Here is a 21,761-nt window from a genome sequence, read left to right as displayed (position 1 = left end):
TGGATAAATATGCATAAAAACTTAGATCTATCAACAAGGAAACATAAAGCTTGGATCTTGATTACTCACATTGGTCTAAAAGTGTAGCTAAAGGTTGCAAATGAGGCATCTAAACTGCAACTATGCTTCCATCGTGATCTCCTCCTCTTCAAACCATCAAAACTCCACCAAAAGCTTAAGAAACACAAAGAAAGGCTAGGGTTAGGGCTTTACTGAGTTAGGGGAAGGTGGAGGCTGAGAAATGAACCTTAAAACCGAGTTAAGGGGGCTTAAATATGTGGGAAACCCTAAAACTTCGTGGGCTTGGGCTGCAGCGAACCTCACTTCATGAGATCTTATTGCGCATGTTGTGAGCTCAATCCTGGATAGAATCTTCATGTGGCCCTCCTCACGTCGTGAGCCTCCATGTCACACGTTGTGAGGACCCCTTTTTCACCAAAATCCAATCTTTTGACCCACCGAAAGCCTATTTCGATTCATCCAAGGAAACGGATGTTACAAGTTCACAATGTTTTCTTGTTAACAATAGTTAGACATCTTTGTTAAAACTAATGTGAATCGAATGCACTTCTTTCTCTTTTGACAAAATATGATTATCTTGTTAAATCTAAACAATAAACTGCCATCGTGATCAACAATTCATTGGCCGTAAGATTTAAAAACCGATTCATTATTATATGCATTGATGGCTTTTGGACTAGATCATGTTGTAGTTTATTGCAATCAATATTACAAAAAATCACAGCGGAAACAATTGAAAAGTATAAATGAACATATATTGGTTAACAAAAACAACACATACACCTTTTTGCACTCGTAGCTAATACAAGTCAAGAGATCAAAACAACTCTCATGTACCGATATCCACACACGAGTAGGGTAACTATCAACAATTAGGTACTAGCCTTAGGGAAGTTTTAGTCAGTAACTGAGTTGTTAATTAAGCCAATAAACTTCACTTGAATGCATAAGAAGATACAAAAGAACCGCTATTTAATTGGTATACTTTCAGCCCCAATTAAGTTATGTTAAATATTAGCATTATGCCTTTATATATATACTACCTATTTTGGTCCGATGGGGTTTAGATGAGCATGTGGCTTCCCACTGACAAATTTTATACAATCACCTAAGCAAAACCATATATGACCAAACACTAGCTACTAGAAAATAGGTCTTTAATGACATGCATTTCTTGTCACTAAAGGGCATATGACACAAATATGTGTCATTAAAGCCTCAAACATTTGTGTGTTATAATTTGATGACATACAATTTTGTGTGTCGAAATTTTGCTATATACAATTATGATTTTTACTAATTAAATCACATTCAATAATTTCATTATACAAAGAAATATAACGTATACACAGCAAGACAATTCATTACACCGAAAATATAACGTCATATGCAAAGTAGTGTAAAACAGTTGTTCGGCATATTCCTTAGCAATCTTCTCGACCTTAACAATAACATTATCAATTCCTCCAACTATATAAATGCATTTTTAAAAAGATCATCATACTTTCCATCCAAAACATCCTCCTCAAATCAACATTTTTGGCAAAACATACAATACGGGGCCGATAACGTAATTTATTAAACTGGAAATCTACAAGTAATTGAAACTTAACAAAATAATTTTTCTAAAAGGGTATCGAGGAAATGTTGATTTAAAAAAATATTTCATGTTTTTAATTTTTGAAAAACATGTAAGTTTAATAAAACAAGCCATTGACACTTATCAATTTCACTGTTAGAAAATTCATCTTTTACTTTATGTACAAGAGTGATGTTTGACTTTGACCTAAGTTACCCCTTTGTATTTTTTTTCACTTGTTGAACCTGTACTACCTTTGAAGTGTATTATATTAAATATAATATTATTATCCTTGGATAAATGACAGAAGAAAGAAGTCGAGTCATAATGGAAAAGTTGGACTTGACATTGTTTGATAGAAACAAAAATCTACTTTTAAGAATTAAAAGATCACCAAACCAGTTATATAAAACCCTTCAAGTATCGGAAAACCGCTTGTCTTTTAGCAACAAAAGACAAATTGGCTTGCACATGGCACTCTTGACTTGGTCACGTTAGCTTTCATGCCTTAAAAAAAATCTGAAATAAATATGAGAATCGGTGTTCCAAGGATTAAACACCCAAACCAAGTGTGTGAATGATGTATTCTTGCCCAAAAAAAAATATGAATTCCATTCCTAAATCAAGTAATTTTTCGATCTTAAAAACATCTACAACTTGTTCATGTAGATTTATGCGGTCCGATTACACCCACCTCTATTAGAGGAACACAATATTTCATTCTCTTGGTAGATGATTTTAATCGGTGGATGTGGTTTTATATGTTATCTAGGAAGTTTGAAATCCAGGGTATTTTCAAATAGTTCAAGTTGATATATGAAAAATGTTCAAGTTATGAATTAAAGACACTTCGAATGGATCTAGGAGAGAGTTCATTTCAAAAGAATTTTTGTTATTTTGTGAAAACAAAATGACATCAAAGGCATCTTACGTAGAGCTGACAAAAATCAACCCAACCCACCAACGCAACCCGAACCCAACCCAAAATTAGCAGGTTGGTTTGAAATTTTAAACCCATTTAGGTTAAATGGGTCAACCCACTTAACCTATTTAATTAAATAGGTTGGGTTGGGTAAAAGTTATCAACCCGTTTTCAACCCACCAACCTATTTAACTTTAATATATATTTAACTTAATAATTATTTGAATATTACCATGTATTAATCTAAGTATTAATTTATAAACTACAATGTTCTATTGTTATTTATTTTTTAAAAAATGCAATCATATTCTTATCTTTTTTCTTTGCGCCAACAACCCTAGTCAATCTTCAAAATTATTTCGAAATTACATATATTTAATGTTATTTGAACAATTTTTTTGTATCTATGAATTAAGATTGTGCTTTTGTTATACTCTCAAAGTTTATTTAAGTTTGGAACTATTTTAAGTGGTGTAATCTATAGTTAATTTATTTACTTTTTTATTTTAAATGGGTTAATCCAGGTTTAACCCATTTATTTAATAGGTTGGATTAAAAATTACATAAACGGGTCAACTCGGTGACAACCCATTTATCTGAAAGGTTGGTTTGGGTTGGAAATATTCACTCATTTAAATAAAAAGGTTGGATTGGGTTGAAATATTCAACCCAATTAATAAATTGGTTAAACCTGAATCCAACTCGGGTCGACCTATTGCTAACTCTAATCTTACGACACCACATTCACCTCAGCAAAACAGAGTTGTTGAACGGAGAAATTGAACCTTTATGGACATTGCAAGGAGTCTTCTTAAAAGAAGAAATGTAACGTAGGAGTTTTGTGGAGAAGTCGACATCCGATTTATCTTCTCAGCCAACTACCAATGAAATCACTTATGAAGATCAAACCATATAAAGCATGGCTTGGGACAAAACCAAATCTTAAACATTTAAAGGTTTTTTGTTGTGTTGATTTTGTCAAAATTGTTGGTAGTTATTTGAAGAAACTTGAAGACTAAAGCAAAAAATTTGTGTGTTTTGGTGTAGAAGATGGAACTAAAGGGAACTAATTATTTGATCCAAAAAGCTGAAAATATGGGTTGATCACGATGTTGTTTTTGATGAAATAGAAGGATAAAATTGGAACAAAAACAAGGAAGAAGAGACAGTGACTTCTAAAATGTAACGCCCGACAAATTAACACAAAACAAACGTAATTTTTTTTCACTTTTTATATTACAAACAATTGTTGTACTTTCATATTAACTTGACAAAGTACAAGTAGTTATCATTACATACAATAAAAAATACACCCAAGGATCGATCTGGATATTACAAAGTTTCTACAATCAAAATGCAAAATTATATAGTCTACTCCAAAATGTCTATCTCTCTCTCTTTTACAACTTTATGACGACATAACGTCCACTAAGGGGTCACTAGCTACCTAAAAGGCATATGAAAAAAAAAAACATATAAGATACAATAGCTTACTGAGTAACCTTAACTTTAAATAAAATAAAAACATGACAACAATCACGAGTAACCTTACCTTTAAATAAAATAAAAACATGACAACAATCACAATAATAAGGTATTAACAACAATAATTCACATTATAACTTTCAAGTAATACATACATACACCTTTCCAAGTCACATTATAACTTTCAAGTAATACATACATACACCTGTAAGGCTACCATTGACTTGTAAATCCCTAGTGGTGGTATTATGACCATAAAGGCCACCATCGTACCCCGATCATGTTTCCCTGTAATATTAAATCCATAAAGACTGCCCTCGGAAACTAACATCCCCTAAACCATAGCATCACGGCCACGAAGTCTACAAGGTTTCATTATCCCCAATTTGTTGTTGTTCTCCCCATAGTTCATTTATATCTACATAATAATATAGTTAACTACCAACTATCAAAATGGAAATAATATATAGTTACTTACCATGTAATAGTTTATATGTAACAATCTCCAACTCTTATATCCCCGTTCTCATCCATGGTTCCACAACTTCAAAAAATGTCAATTAATCATATAACTCTTATGTATTATAACTCAAGATAGAAATTACTTATACACAACTTAATCCAACATTTATATCAAGTTCATAACACTTAATTATGTACCAGCCAATTACATTCCATGAATTTGTTGTTCTTATGTCATAATTCATTAAGACATAAGCTAAATTTTATCTAAGCCACTATTTCATCTACGTGAGTATTGTAACTTAAGTTCAATATTTCCACCATATTCAAAAAAATAAACTCCATGGAAAAATCCAATTATACTCCGTGAATATTTCATCTAAATATTTTAATTCATCAAGACACATGGTCAATTTCACTTTACAAGCGGTTTCCAAAATTAGGGTTCATGTTCGTCTTTCTCTCATTTAAAAGATTGTCCATTATTTTGATATATAACCATAACATCATGAATTTTCATTGATCTTATTAAAACATATCATTAAATTTTCCTTCCATAAAAGCACACAAAACTACCCTTTTTAATTCCACCATTAAAACTCATCTAAGGTTAAAAAAAAGGAAGAGGATAATACCTTTGATCCTAATGATAGAGTTGGATTCTTGATTCTCTTGAGATTTAGTTGAATCAAGCTTCCTGTCTTGGACTCAGCTCAAAATCGCATAAATCGCATATGAAGCTTTGGAAGGAGTTTTGTGTGAAAGTGAAGATAAAGTAGTAACTCCCTCATTTTTACTCGTTTTGTGACGTCTGTCATTACGCGTCGTGTTACTGGACCTTTACATGTCAGATTCTCACTAGGTTCCATCATGTAATTTAATTTTTACGCATTGCCTTCTACACAACTTGGCATTATACTTCCGAAGGCGTCGCGTAAGCTTTCTTATTTTAGCATTGTACTTCTACACAACTTGTCAGATAACCTTACTTTTATCTGTCACGTTATTGACATCATCCAATTTAATAATTTACTTCACCGATTATGCGTTGCATAAATTCACCATGGTGTGTCACGGTTTATTGCTTGCATTTCTCATACTTAACCAAATTCCTTGCTTTACCCTTGTAACCAATTAATACACCATTAAGTGATCTAAACGTAAGTCTCAAAGATCAAAATAACATGTACCAACATAATTACAAGATATAGTGTTAATATTTCATAGTATTCGTAAAAAGTAACCAAAATGCCCTTATGTTCAAAATAACTATGAAGCATGAGCTTACAACCAATTTAACTTACATTAGTATTACACCTTCTCATGTATTATTAGCTACAGGTCATTCTCATGTATTATTAGCTACAGGTCAGGTGTTACATAAAACATTTACAATAATCGAACTGGACAGCCCCGGAGTCAACCCGGAGCACCGGGAGCAACTATACAACCATGAAACTAATGTTGCTAAATCCATACAATATGCATCTATGTTTATTGTTTATTGATCATGTCATATGCAGGGGTAACCGATGACTATATTATATTTCAAGTTTTACAAGTGAGTTTGATGTAACATGTATAATACAATTGCATCTCAATAACTACCTCTCGTATATAAATCGGACAAGATCATTTGTGTCCTCTATCAAGATATTAAATGACATGATTAAGAGATTAAACAATATTTGATAGTTGAAAAATAGTATGGCCTAGCTGGTTAATGAAACCATGTCCCTAGCTTATTTGAACAAATAAAAATATTTTGAAATATTACACTAGTTCTTTATAAGAAACCAATATAATTTTTAAGCAAATCATATGGTTGATGTTTGCAAGATACATTCGAGTCATATTAAATAAAACAAAAAATCTTACGGAAAATAATTACTATAAATCCTATATAACAAAACCATAAAAAAAATTATAATTTATGAAAATGTAAATTGTTTCATATCAAAAACATAAGAAAATACTAATCAACAATAGTATTATAAGGATAACTACCATAGATATTCTTACCTAGAGTTGTGGCACGAACTCAAAACAAGTTTATCTAACTTCTTGGGTGTTACGGAGATGTATCTTTCCACATGTACGGATTTTACATGAAAATAAACATAATTTTTGTTATCTAACAAAAAATATAGCTTTGTCATTTATGTTGATACAAAATGAAAAAATAATTGACAAGTACTTACTTTCCAACTAAGTTCATCCTAAATCAACCATTCATTTAATGAGATAATAGTTACACTACCAACCATCTTTTTGTTGGTTGCATTAAATTTAATTGCAAGTATATTGATTAAATAAAGACTCGAGTCTAAGCATTGCATCATACAATGAGAGATCATTAGAACACGACCCATCGGTCTGTTGCGGTAATTGAAGTAAAGAACTTATCTTAAGTTAAGTCTGTTTACGAAGGAGTAGGAGTCTCCAATAAGGATCAAGTTTGTAACTCGAAGGTTACAATTGAAAGTCCAACATAGTATAAAGAGCGGCTGCAAGATTGAGCACCGCCAGCAGTCAAGTAGTCCAAGAGGACATAAGAGTTACGGTTATTACCTAGGATGAAAAGATAACATATGGAGTCATTATACAAGCTCTGTTTCGTTGATGATTTTGGGACGTAATCATCCTAAGGGGGAGATAACTGTAACGCCCGCATATTCGGGCTACTCAATTTAGAGATAATAAGCGTTAAAAATGAATTTTTGATAGAAGATTATTTAACATAAATAATCTTAACCAAAATTATAGTATATGTCACAAGGTTTCCGTACATATAAAGAACGTTGAAATCCGACATAAAACGAAGAAGTTGTGACCCGTCGAAGTTTTGCGACAAAATCGGCACGGCGCCGCATATCATAAAAAGTGAATTTTTGATAAACTACTTTTTAGCCTTAGTGATATAAACAAAAATTGTAGTATACGTTAAACCGAGAACCTACATAAAAAGAATGTTCAAATCTACTTAATTAGAGGAAGATATGATTTTTCTAAGATTTTGCATAGCAGTATACAGCCCAGAAATCGAATTTTAGATCGATCGATTATTAGCCGACACAACCTAAAAGAGAATTGAAGATTTCGTTAATAGGAGCTCAACGATATAAAGACAGACGAAAACGGACGTCGAATGAAAAAGTTGTGAATTTTTAACAGACTTTAACTGTCTAAGCCTGTTAAAATATAACTTTAAAAATAAAATTAAAATTAGCCGACGGAGTATAAACAAAAGTTGTAGATCACGTCGCTACCTTCGCGTGGATATAAAGAACGTCAAAAACAGAGCTCGTATATGAAAGTTACGGAATTTAGAAGATAATTAAATTATGGGTTATGTTGCGAGGCTGACACGTGGCACCATCTCAGCCACAGCTTCCTCCCCACGCCTTGCCACCAGATGGTGACACTTGGCACCCCAACACGTCGTGTTGGGCTCATTAACACGTAGTCTTGGACAGTTTTCCAGCTTATAAATAGAGGCGCAAATCACCTCATTTTTCACACCATTCTAACCCATTCTCTCTCAAACCTCCCCAAACCCTCTAAGCTTTTCCCTATCACATCCTAGGTGTTAGAAGCGAGTCCCAGGGTGCCATAAGGCTCCGAGAAGAAGAGCTTTCGGCTCAGAAGTTCTGCCCGCGTAGAGTCCGATTCCACGCTAAACCCCCTGTAAGTGAGTTATGCTTACCATACTTTAAGTATAACTTATGTTTATGTTCATTATCGTTATTATGAAACTATAAACAAGATTTATCAGTGATTCAAAGTCGTTATACTGATCTATCTACTTACGGGAGAGGTATCTAGAATGGTCACGTTGGCTTGGTTGTTGGATTTCAGAAAAGTTATATGTTGAAATGGTCCTGTCTCCCAACTGTCCTACCTGGCTGATCCTTACTTGATAGATCATGAAAGTAGACTTTGAGTTAATGATGAATCTAGACTAATAATTAGTCTCATTTTGAATCGTCAAATGAAAAGATAGTTGCTAGAAGCGAAGTGCTGCCTAAATTTTGAGTCGTCACTTTAACAAGTGAGTTCATAGTCCCTAGGTGTTAGAAGTGAGTCTCAGGGCGCCATAAGGCTCCGAGAAGAAGAGCTTTCGGCTCAGAAGTTCTACCCGCGCAAAGTCCGATTCCTCGCTAAACCCCCCTGTATGTAACATCCGGCATTTCGGGGATGTCAGTTTGTGTTTCAATTTGGAGGATTTAGGAGGGACTCGACGAGTCGAGAGTCTGACTCGTCGAGTCACGTCGAGTTGATTGCAGGTATTTAATGAAAGGACTCGACGAGTCCAAGTTTGGACTCGCTAAGTAGGTGCTGGGCAGAGAAAACCCTAAGTTCCAGGGTTGGAGCCTATTTAAAGGAACTTATGACCTTGGATGCGCCTCATATCTCCTGTGAGAAACCCTAAATCGCCAATGGAGCCTTGGGAGAGTTCTTATGATGAAATCAAGTAATTTGGTGGGTTTTGTGGAAGGAAAAGAGTATGACTCAAGCAAGGAACGAGATGGGGGCAGTGGATCTAGCATCTCTTCGCATGGGACTGCTGAAGGAGGTATGCATCTATACTCATTCTCGTGTATTTGGTGGTTTTCTTGAATCTAGGGTTTTCTTATTCCTTCTTTAGCTTGGATTCGAAGCTTATGAGGTCCCAAGGTGGAATAAGTCTTAGATCTGGACCTTAAGAGGTCCAGAGAGTCCCAACCATTCTGCTTTATGCTGTTCTATTGGAGATATGGATCTAGGTTGCCATTTTAGGAGCTATTTCTTCATATAAGGTCATAAGAGTGTTGCATGAGCTTAAAGTTTGAACCTTTATGTGATATTTGGGTGTAAGAAGTTCAGATCTATAAGTTAGAGAAACAGATCTGACCTCAGAAGGTCATTTGAGTGATGCCATGGAGGGAACTCGCCGAGTCCATATGGGGACTCGACGAGTCGAGTCGGGGTTGCCCCGCGATTCGTGACAGGAGGAACCCGTCGAGTGGAAGGATGACTCGACGAGCCAAGAGAGGCTAGAAGGATTCAGAGGACCCGCATGGACTCGCCGAGTCGCCCATGTGCACTCGACGAGTCGGGTCAAAGTTTGACCGTTGACTTTCGTTGACCTTAGGGTTCTGGTCAACACTGATTCAAGAGAGTTCAGAGAGGGGTAGAATGGCCTTCTACCCAATCTTTAGAGATGAGGCTATGAGAGAATATTGATCGCGAATGTTATTTGTATAATAGGAGGAGGCTAGGTCGGGACGTTGAGCTCGAGAGTTTATCCGACTTCATTGAGGTGAGTCTTCTCACTATACTGTACCTGGAAGGGTACCTATGTGTGACCGGAAGGTCTTGTATACTATGAGATGTATGTGCTATATGCGGTTGTGTGATATGTATGTGTTATGTATGTTATGTATGGTAAGGACTGGAAGGTCAAGATGATATGGACCGAAAGGTCAAGAGGTTACGGACCGGAAGGTCGATACGGGTGGGACCGGAAGGTCTACCGGGATTCGGGACGGAATCCCCTGAGACACATGGATCGGAAGATCCTACAAAGTTATGGCCTGGAAAGGCGTATGTGTTGTATGTGGTATCTTGGGGAACTCACTAAGCATTTATGCTTACAGTTGTTGTGTTATGTGTTTCAGGTACTAGCAAGGATCGCGGGAAGGCCCCGGCATGGTCTGTACACACTGATGAAGATTTATGTACTTGAGATTCTGGGGTTGTTCATTGAGATATTATGTGATACAATGGGTTTTGTTATGAATGAATTATGTTTTAAAAACGAAAAATTGTTTGAAAATTTACGTTGTTACAAGTTGGTATCAGAGCCTTGGTTTGAGGGATTCGGATGCACCTTCGGGCGTATCTGAACTCAAACTAAGGATTTGAGAAAGTTTTTCATAAAAAGGAACAATTTTTCTAAAAGAGTAAAAGACTGTGAGAAAAGCAGAAAGGAGCAGTGTGTACGATCAGCCAGCGCCCGAGCGGTGATTTCCCAAAATACCCGTACATTATGTATTATGAGATATGATATGATATGCTATGCATGCTAGCGTAGGCTAGGTATTCATATTAGGACTAGAGTGGCCTGATTTGTGATGCCTTAGCCTAGGAGATTACTGTTGCTATGTGATGCTTCGAGAGTGATTAGGTAGCAGTGAGGAGCTTATGAGAGGTCTACCGAAGGGTAGCCTATGCTTAGCGAGGTGTAGAGTACTTGTGATCTGAGATCCTAGGAGGAGGACTTGGGATGAATACTGGTGCGGTGTGAAAGGTAGTATAGGGCCCGTACTACTGGAAACATCGGATCAGTGAGCAGTCCAAGTAAGAATCCTTAGGGTACCAAGGAACAAGTAGGGTTGGGTGATCGAGTGCGAGTATACTCGATCGAGTCTCTAGTATCTTTGTGTTGTGTTTCAGAGACATCATGGTTGGTACACCACACACACCGGAGAGCAGCGGTGTTAGCGATGATGAGATTCGCCGTATGATTCATAACGAGATGACCGTGGCGATCCGGAAGGCTAATCCGGAGGATGATAAGTAGCGGATTGAGAAGTGATGACATGGTTCGAGTACCATGATAAGTAGCGGATTGAGAAGTGATGACATGGTTCGAGTACCATGATAAGTAGCGGATTGAGAAGTGATGACATGGTTCGAGTACCATGATAAGTAGCGGATTGAGAAGTGATGACATGGTTCGAGCACCATGATAAGTAGCGGATTGAGAAGTGATGACATGGTTCGAGTACCATGATGAGTAGCGGATCGAGAGGTGATGTCATGGTTCGAGTGCCATGATGTGAGGTGGAATGAGAAGAGGGAACATGGTTCGAGTACCATGATTCGTAGAAGATTAAGAGGAGATAACATGGTGCAGGTACCATGATTCATAGCAGATCGAGAGGTGGCTACGCGGTTTGAGTACCATGACATGTGGCGGTTAGTATTTCTGGTTTTTACCGGTTATTTCGTGGGGATTGTCTAGACTGGGATCAGAGGTGAATGAGTATGGGGCCAGAAGGCCTTGATGAACAAGTTTTAGTGGAGCATCCCTTAAAAAGGGAAATCGAGTGAGCTCTGAGGGATTGTGGGTGATATGCCAGTTGGAGTCACAAGACTCAGGGATGAGTAGGGATGATGCGTTATGGGAGAATACGGTCTGGGCTGGGCGACCAGCCGATAGTGGAGAGGTCACTTTCTGTGACCCGAGTGGTGCTATATCCGTTTCCTGTGGGAGACATAAGAGGTGTTGAGATTTCGGTTTTTGAGTTGGGGGTGAGCCCTGTGGGATTGCCCGGATGGTGATCTTCAAACAGAGTATGTGGCAGAGGTCTGCCGCGAGGTAAAGATATAGCTTGAACAGGTCGTCAGTGGGGACTGAGATGGTCAAGGACTAGGAGACACCCTAATTGAGTATAGTAGGGCATGTGTTAGCTAGAACGTCGGACGATCAAGAGGAGTATATCAGGGCGGTGGCCCTTATTGTCTTTGATAGGTATTAAGAGTGGAAATATGGTTTCTGCTCTTATGATAAGTGACGCGATGGAACGTTGGTTGAGGAGTCGATGATAAGGAGTACGGTAGATCATTACTTCCAGACTAAGAGTCAGGGTTAATACCGGACGGTTGGGAGGTCCGGTGATGGAATGGTGTGAGATTCTGAATGACTAAAGGCAATCATGGTAGGAAGTTCTGAGGATTTCATCTGAGTTTCGGGGCATTGGAGTTGCTCAATCTCTGTCAAGAGATCATCGAGCGTTGTGTAGCACCTTCCAGGAGTCGGTGCGATGTTAATGGTGGAAACAGTCTGTGGGATAGATTGCTGGTGCATCGATTGGGGTTGGTTCGAACCCTAAGTGGGGGAGAACCGGGTATTTTATTGAGGGGATTAGAGATTCGATCGAGAACGGTTAGAGATCTGGATACGGAGAGATCGGCAGTGCGAACTCATGAGCCCAGGGTTATTGGTGATTGAGATGAGGTGCAGAGCGAGATAATGAATGTGTTATGTTTGAAAAGGATGAGTGTCTCCACGGCAATTGGACATTGGTCGGAGACCTTGGGGTGAACGGAAATTCTTCGAGGTCAAAATGGTGAATTCGAGATGGTTGGCTCGTAGGGTGAGTTCGACGGTTGAGAAATTTTGGGTCAATAATGGGGCTGTTATTTAGCTTGGGAAGGGCAGAAGATTAGACAACCAATTTCAGGTTGTGGATCAGGAAGATCAGTGGATGAGACGAGATGTCGTAAGGTTCTATGGTGGTGTATCGAGGTATCCGAATTTAATGCATTGGATTTCGGATAATTTTGAGTCTTGAGTGGAGACGGCAAGTGGTAGGTCAAACATCTACGATTCCAGTGGGAGTCCTTTCGGTTAATGACAGAAAGTGAGATTGTCCAAGAATATGGATTACAGCAGAGAAGGGTGTTTTATTATGGCGATTGCCGCCAGATATAGTGATGCATAATTTGGGTAAGTGCATGCACCTATATATGATTGGTCCGCGGAGGGTGTAAGTCAGTTAGAGGTTATTGTGATGCTACGGGAAGCCGTACTACTCACTGGTCAGAGGTTGTGGTGATGCTACGGGAAGCCGTATTACTCACTAGTCAGAGGTTGTTGTGATGCTACGGGAAGCCGTAGTACTCACTAGTCAGAGGTTGTGGTGATGCTACGGGAAGCCGTGGTACTCACTCGTCAGAGGTTGTTGTGATGCTACGGGAAGCCGTAGTACTCACTGGTCAGAGGTTGTGGTGATGCTACGGGAAGCCGTAGTACTCACTGGTCAGAGGTTGTGGTGATGCTACGGGAAGCCGTAGTACTCACTAGTAAGAGGTTGTGGTGATGCTACGGGAAGCCGTAGTACTCACTAGTCAGAGGTTGTTATGATGTTACGGGAAGCCGTAGTACTCACTAGTAAGAGGTTGTGGTGATAATGCGGGAAGCCGTAGTACTCACCAGTCAGTTAGAGGTTGTGGTGATACTGCGGGAAGCCGTAGTACTCACCAGTCAGTGAGAGGTTGATGTGGTGCTACGGGAAGACGTAGTACACACTAGCTAGCGAGAAGTTGTTATGATAAAGTACTCTTTGATCAGAGCATGGCGCAGAAGAGTTTTAGGCATGGGGTGTCTCTAATTTATGAGTTTTTGGGAACCTGGTGGTCGGACCAGGGGCGAGATCGGGGTCTCCTCAATGTTAGGGGATCATTATGTTCTGAGTAAGGTGTGGTCATTGCAATCCGAAAGAATGGGATAAGTGAGGTACGCATGAGTTGCAGGAAATGAGTTCTGAGTTGAGTGCTTCATTAGGACGAGTGGTTCCAACTCTGGGTCGGACCAAACTCCCGAGTTTGAGTTTGGCTCTGGTGGTGCATTGGATAGGCGAGATGAGGTTCTGGATTCTGAGGTGGGTTCCATGTTGAGGAGTAGTATTTGTCATCTGATGTCTTAGACCTGTGTGGGTCAGTACTCGGGTACGGGAGGCACCGCAAGTTGCTTAGAACTATGAGTAACAGATGACAGAGGTCGAGGTCGAGCCGATATTCAGTTGGGAAGGTAGCATTCGCTTAGGGTTAAGCGGACTTCATTACTCGAGGGTCACATTGGGCCGATGTGGTTAGTAAAAAGGAAACCCTGAAGACGGTTGGGATAATGCAACGGATGACCCTGGAGGTTCAACTATTAGGTCGAGATCAGACCTGGTACTCGGTGTTAAAAAGGTATACGAGGAATGGAGCTGAGGCTTTTGATTTTTTTTTATGTTTGAGGACACTTCAGAGCGAGCACGATTATTCCTTAGGGTTTGAGGGTAGAGAGTTGATAATTCTTTGTTCGGTGGTTTCTGATAGCAGTTCAGTGGATGATCCCTGCTGGGACGTGAACCCTCCCGTTTCTTGGGTCGTGAATCGGATGGTTGCTATTTTTGGTATGAGGGATCGGTAGCCGATTGTTGGATTATGTCGGGAGAGAATCTGAAGGGTTGGGTTTCCTCCGGGATTGGGAATCCTTGTTGGGATCCAGGTGTCCAGAGAGGATGGAAGCTGTGTGGCATGAGATCCTATCGATGGTGCCATTTGGTTATTGGATTCGATCTGTATGTGGAGGAGCGATTTCGAGGGTTAATCTAATTTAAGTGGGGGAGAATTGTAACATCTGGGATTTCGGAGATGTCAGTTTGTGTTTCAATTTGGAGGATTTAGGAGGGACTCGACGAGTCGAGAGTCTGACTCGCCGAGTCACGTCGAGTTGATTGCAGGTATTTAATGAAAGGACTCGACGAGTCCAAGTATGGACTCGCCGAGTAGGTGCTGGGCAGAGAAAACCCTAAGTTCCAGGGTTGGAGCCTATTTAAAGGAACTTATGACCTTGGATGCGCCTCATATCTCCTGTGAGAAACCCTAAATCGCCAATGGAGCCTTGGGAGAGTTCTTATGATGAAATCAAGTAATTTGGTGGGTTTTGTGGAAGGAAAAGAGTATGACTCAAGCAAGGAACGAGATGGGGGCAGTGGATCTAGCATCTCTTCGCATGGGACTGCTGAAGGAGGTATGCATCTATACTCATTCTCGTGTATTTGGTGGTTTTCTTGAATCTAGGGTTTTCTTATTCCTTCTTTAGCTTGGATTCGAAGCTTATGAGGTCCCAAGGTGGAATAAGTCTTAGATCTGGACCTTAAGAGGTCCAGAGAGTCCCAACCATTCTGCTTTATGCTGTTCTATTGGAGATATGGATCTAGGTTGCCATTTTAGGAGCTATTTCTTCATATAAGGTCATAAGAGTGTTGCATGAGCTTAAAGTTTGAACCTTTATGTGATATTTGGGTGTAAGAAGTTCAGATCTATAAGTTAGAGAAACAGATCTGACCTCAGAAGGTCTAATTACTTATCATTTCAAAGATCATTCTTCAAGTACCATCCTTCTTAGTAAAGTGTAAAGAACCACTCATCCTTATGCAATTTTCTTTTAAAGTATTTGTGCAATCTAAATTTTTTGCTACATTATACATATTTCAAACTTGCTTAAACAGTCAATATACATTCATGTATTTGTGTAATGTGATGCAATGCATGTTTCTAAAAATATTGAATAAACCAACTTCTTAGATGTAGAAATGAAAAGAAATAGAATTTCGAAATACGTGGTCAAAAAAATTTCTTTTCTTCAAAAGCTTTATGAACTATTTCCTATCCTATATAATCGTCTATTACAATAACATCGAAAAATAAATAGAAAATCTAGAGAATTTATAAGGAAAGAGAGATCGCAATATTTTCTATGTAGTAATCCTAAATGATGTTAGCAAAAATATTGGAATAAACATCACAAAATTTAAATTATAATGATTTTCTATATATGCTAATCAGCTAATGTGTAAGGGCCATTATAATAAACAGTGGTCAAACTATAAAGGGGTATGTGTAAATTAAACATCCATAAATATCTCCATCATTAAGTAGTCAAGTCACTTTTTCCTTTGAGCATCTTTCACCTCTTGCATGGACAACCTTCCTAAAGCTCTAGTGCTCAATATACCGAGTCGGACCGCAGACCCGAGATGTCGTAACTCGCTTTCGTATGGCGAGTAAAACTTTCAATTCTATCTCTCCAGGCCTTCAATCGATCAGTTTACAATGGCAATTGCAAAGTATCTCGAATCAAGGTATAGAGTTTCGTGTTCTTCAAGTTCTTCCCAGAGTACTTCTCCTCTTAAGAGGATATTCCAGAATCGTGTATCAAACAAAAAAATTCAGGAATATATATGTATCGGCGTGAAGAGATTACACATGGATGTATTGAACACCGATGTTAAAGATGGTGGCATTGATCTGCATAACACAAATGAGGGCTTTGTTAAGGAGTGGCTCCCAAGGGTTTCCGGAGATTTGAAATCGCCTTCACCTGATTTTTGGGTCCAGTCAAGTTGGTGTTGATTAGAAGTTTTGTCACTGATCTTTGAGTACTGTAAGTTCGTTATTTGCTAAAATTCTCCATTTTTATGTTCTCTAGCAATGTTATAGTTCTGATTCATATTAACAACTTTGAAAAAAAAATCATTTGGGGTCATCTCTTTGTGAACTATGGTTTCTATTTAGTTTACTTTTGTAGCCCGGGGCAGTTATCCTTGATTAGGGTTTACTATTGATTGATATTTTCGGTAACAAATGATATTTAATAATATTAAGCACTTGGTGCTTTAATTTTGTTGTTTTTATTAATGTAGGTCACGATCTTTTTGACTTAGAGCTGAAGAACGCATGGCTATCAGTACAAAACATGAACTTCAAACCAAAGTTAACAAGTTTAATAGTTAAACTCATAAGATTAGATGATAGGAATCTAACCAAGTTAAATAAATTCTTTCCAAATCTTCAAGTTTTTAATTTATTTTGTTATTTTTTTGTCAAATAAAGGAGAATAGAAAATGATGTGCCAAAAGTAAAAAAAGCTTTAGAGACGTTAACCATTATAGATACTCTAATAAAAGCTCGAGAAAGTTTCAGATTCTTTATATTAAAAAAAACAAAGAAACTTAATAATCTGAAGGGTATAAATGATTTATGGTTGTTGCGTCTTTTGGAATTCTCTTGATTGTTATGGTATTATGTATTAATTGGGTTTAAATATGATATCATGTGATATGATGTAGATACTTGTGCATTAGTTTCATGAGACGATACTATTATATTTGCCTATATATTAATTTTTCGAATTTAATTTTTTGTGTTGCATTTGACGATTTTTCTAAATGATTGAGGTGCATTGCATTTGTTTGGTATTATCCTTGGCAGCCTAGATACCCTTATTAGACTTCATAAGACCTTCATATTCATGAGCACTGGATTTTTGTTTATTACCCTGAATAAAACCCTAAGAATTTTCTTTTGGATGATGCATTACTTAGTCAGATTGGATTGCATTCATGTAAATGCCATGGGTACTCAAAACACAAACTTCACCAAACAGGAGAAATATGTTATCCATTTAACAATCTAATGAATGTGAATTGTACCCTAATTTTCCAATAGTACTTTGTGATTTATATGATTTGGTTAAATATGCATCTATGTTACTGTTTATCAATCATGTCATGTGAAAGGTTAATTGATGACTACATTATACAACTTGCTTTTACAACCGAGTTGGATGTAACATGTATAATGCAGTTATATCTCAACAACCGCCTCACGTATATAACTCTGGTAACAACATTAAGATCATTGGTGTCTTATATTAAGACATTAAATGGCAAGATTATGAGATAAACAATGTTTGATAGATGAAATAATATGGGTCAGTTGCTTAATGAAATCATAACCTTATTTAACAAATAATGATGTTTTGAAATATAATGACCAATCCTTTTTAAAAAAACCAATATATATTTTTCAATCAAATTATATGGTTGATATTTTTAATATACAACGAAGTCATAATAATAATAATAATAATAATAATAATAATAATAATAAAATCAATCTTGTAGACAATAATAAGTATAAAACCTACATAACAAAATATGATTTATGAAAATGCAAATTCCTTCATGGCAAAAAGATAACAAACTACTATCAATATCAATATTGTCAGAATAGTTATCATAGATATTCTTTCCTAAAGTTCTTACATCAACTCAAAACTAAGTCATCTAACTTCCTCATGGTTATGGGAAATGTGTGTTTCTACATGTATGAATTTTACATACAAATAAATATAATTTTTGTTATCCACCAAAATAGGTGCTTTTAAGTTAATACAAAATGCAAAACTACTTAACAAATACTTACTTTCCAACCAAGTTCATAGTAAGTGCTCATCATAATGTCAACAATTTATTAAATGTCATAATAGTTACACTACCAACATTCTTGTTGTTGGTTGCACTAAATTCTAATTATATGTTGATTAAAATGAATAGTAAATTTTAGTTTTGGTCCTTTCAGTATGTGTAACACTCCATATTTCATACACTAAAAATATAAAATTTCAAAAGAAATATGTTACGAATTAAAGTCATATCATATGAAAACTTGACCCTTTCAAAATACATTTCCAAAAGTGTTAGATAGCTTGTGAGTTACAATTTCATGTCAAACAACCATAGAGAAGCTATATAAGAACCAAATAGTCATAATACATAAATAATGACTAATGCTTTTTTCATTCTAATCGTAGTTATCTCAAGTGTTCTAATCTTCATCAAAAGGCATACTAAGAAGGTAAGTCTTCTATAACCCCCCCCCCCCCCACCTTTATTTTTATTTTTAAATCTAGAATACATGTTATAAGCCCATGATCTTTTTAGGGTTTACTTCGTGTTATACCTCTAATCTCGGATTTAGGGTTCCATTTCCAGCCTCCATCACCCTTTTGAAGGATATGGATTTAGATTGCTTGAGTCGAAAGTGTGTTTGATAGACGAAAGCAAAACAACTTGATAGTCTAAATTGATTTCGATTTGGTTTTCAATTTCACTTGGTATAAGGGATCGAAAGATGATTCGAGTCAAGAGTTGTTCTTTCGACCGGTAGTTGTGTTCATTCAAGCTTGGAAATGAAAGTTACTTACTTGAGGTCAATGGTCGAAAGCACTTGATTGGAATCGAAAGTGTGTTCGATTGGTGTTGCTTAGAGTCGAAATTAATTTCGACCGGTGTTGGTTGTTAATTCGAGTTGCACATAATTTCGAAAAATAATGTTAGTTTTCATTGCTCGTCCAGAACCAATTGGGGAAGAAGAAGATTTGATCTTTTAATTTGAGTCCCTGCAGTTTAAGAGTTTTGACAGTTTATACCCAGTTTCAAATTGGGGGTATATTTCTTTGAAGCGGGAATATTTTTCAGGTTTAGTCCCTAAAGAATATGTGAAACTGACAGTTTCTACCCAATTTCGATATTATGGAGTATTTTCGCTTCCAGGGTAAATTAGGAAGCTGATGACACAATTTTCACAACAGGTCCCTACATTTTTTGCGAAATTATCAATTTGTACCTAGATTTTTCTCGGCTTCTTGTGATTGTTTTTTTGTGCAAGATTTTTCATGGTATATGAACATTGAGTGTTCATTTTCAAGTTCGGGAAGTCAAAGATTTGAAGATATCAACATATTTTTTGGATTTTCTCGGATTAAAGAGTTTCATTTTTGTCACACGCCGAGGGAGAGTTTTGTATGGTTTATTCTTCAAGCGTTTCTCTTACCCTTGTGGGATGTTGAAATAGGTATTCGAAGATTACTGAATATTCTTTTTCAAAGCGAATTTAAAGACCGATGTTACTTCAAGGGGGAGTTGGTCTTGATCGCTTGGAGCTTGTTTGGATATTGAAGTCGGAACATCCAATCCTAACTTTGAGAGGGATAATGTTAACGTGCAAAGTTCTCCTTGGATGTGGCTTACACTCTTTAATAGTGTAAGGTTTAGCCTTTCCTATAAATAATAAGTGAGTAGCTCCCATTTTATGTAAGAACCCATTTTGTGTGAGATTTAGTTTAGAGAGAGAAACCATTACAAGACCCACTTTGTAAACTCTTTTTGTTCTAATGGAGCTTAAACTGTCTTATTTACTTTGTGTGTGTTCTTTCATTATGTTTGATTCACTTTGATCACTACTATTCCGCATTTTTCATCATAATCGGATCGCTACACTTATGACCCAAAGTCAGATCAAATGAAATTTGTGTCCCATAAACAACATTTCCAAAAGTATTAGAGAACTTGCGGGTTACATTCCATATCAAACAACCATAGAGAATATAAATAAGTATCAAATAGTCATAATGGAATCTTCATTAAAATTTGTACTAAGAGACTAAGTTTTTTATAATGCCTTTTTTAACCTAAAATGTATGCTATATAAAAAGGAATGTGTAATACAAATTGTTTTGTGAGTTACACAGAGATTTGATACAGAACTTTTATATTTCAATACATTTTTTTTCTAATTACTTATCATTTCAAAGATCATTCTTCAAGTACCATCCTTCTTAGTAAAGTGTAAAGAACCACTCATCCTTATGCAATTTTCTTTTAAAGTATTTGTGCAATCTAAATTTTTTGCTACATTATACATATTTCAAACTTGCTTAAACAGTCAATATACATTCATGTATTTGTGTAATGTGATGCAATGCATGTTTCCAAAAATATTGAATAAACCAACTTCTTAGATGTAGAAATGAAAAGAAATAGAATTTCGAAATACGTGGTCAAAAAAATTTCTTTTCTTCAAAAGCTTTATGAACTATTTCCTATCCTATATAATCGTCTATTACAATAACATCGAAAAATAAATAGAAAATCTAGAGAATTTATAAGGAAAGAGAGATCGCAATATTTTCTATGTAGTAATCCTAAATGATGTTAGCAAAAATATTGGAATAAACATCACAAAATTTAAATTATAGTGATTTTCTATATATGCTAATCAGCTAATGTGTAAGGGCCATTATAATAAACAGTGGTCAAACTATAAAGGGGTATGTGTAAATTAAACATCCATAAATATCTCCATCATTAAGTAGTCAAGTCACTTTTTCCTTTGAGCATCTTTCACCTCTTGCATGGACAACCTTCCTAAAGCTCTAGTGCTCAATATACCGAGTCGGACCGCAGACCCGAGATGTCGTAACTCGCTTTCGTATGGCGAGTAAAACTTTCAATTCTATCTCTCCAGGCCTTCAATCGATCAGTTTACAATGGCAATTGCAAAGTATCTCGAATCAAGGTATAGAGTTTCGTGTTCTTCAAGTTCTTCCCAGAGTACTTCTCCTCTTAAGAGGATATTCCAGAATCGTGTATCAAACAAAAAAATTCAGGAATATATATGTATCGGCGTGAAGAGATTACACATGGATGTATTGAACACCGATGTTAAAGATGGTGGCATTGATCTGCATAACACAAATGAGGGCTTTGTTAAGGAGTGGCTCCCAAGGGTTTCCGGAGATTTGAAATCGCCTTCACCTGATTTTTGGGTCCAGTCAAGTTGGTGTTGATTAGAAGTTTTGTCACTGATCTTTGAGTACTGTAAGTTCGTTATTTGCTAAAATTCTCCATTTTTATGTTCTCTAGCAATGTTATAGTTCTGATTCATATTAACAACTTTGAAAAAAAAAATCATTTGGGGTCATCTCTTTGTGAACTATGGTTTCTATTTAGTTTACTTTTGTAGCCCGGGGCAGTTATCCTTGATTAGGGTTTACTATTGATTGATATTTTCGGTAACAAATGATATTTAATAATATTAAGCACTTGGTGCTTTAATTTTGTTGTT

This window comes from Lactuca virosa, chromosome 7, assembly GCF_052849685.1.
Source record: "Lactuca virosa cultivar CGN04683 chromosome 7, Lactuca_virosa_CGN04683_v6, whole genome shotgun sequence".
Lineage (NCBI taxonomy): Eukaryota > Viridiplantae > Streptophyta > Magnoliopsida > Asterales > Asteraceae > Lactuca > Lactuca virosa.
Note: the sequence above shows the minus strand (reverse complement) of the source record.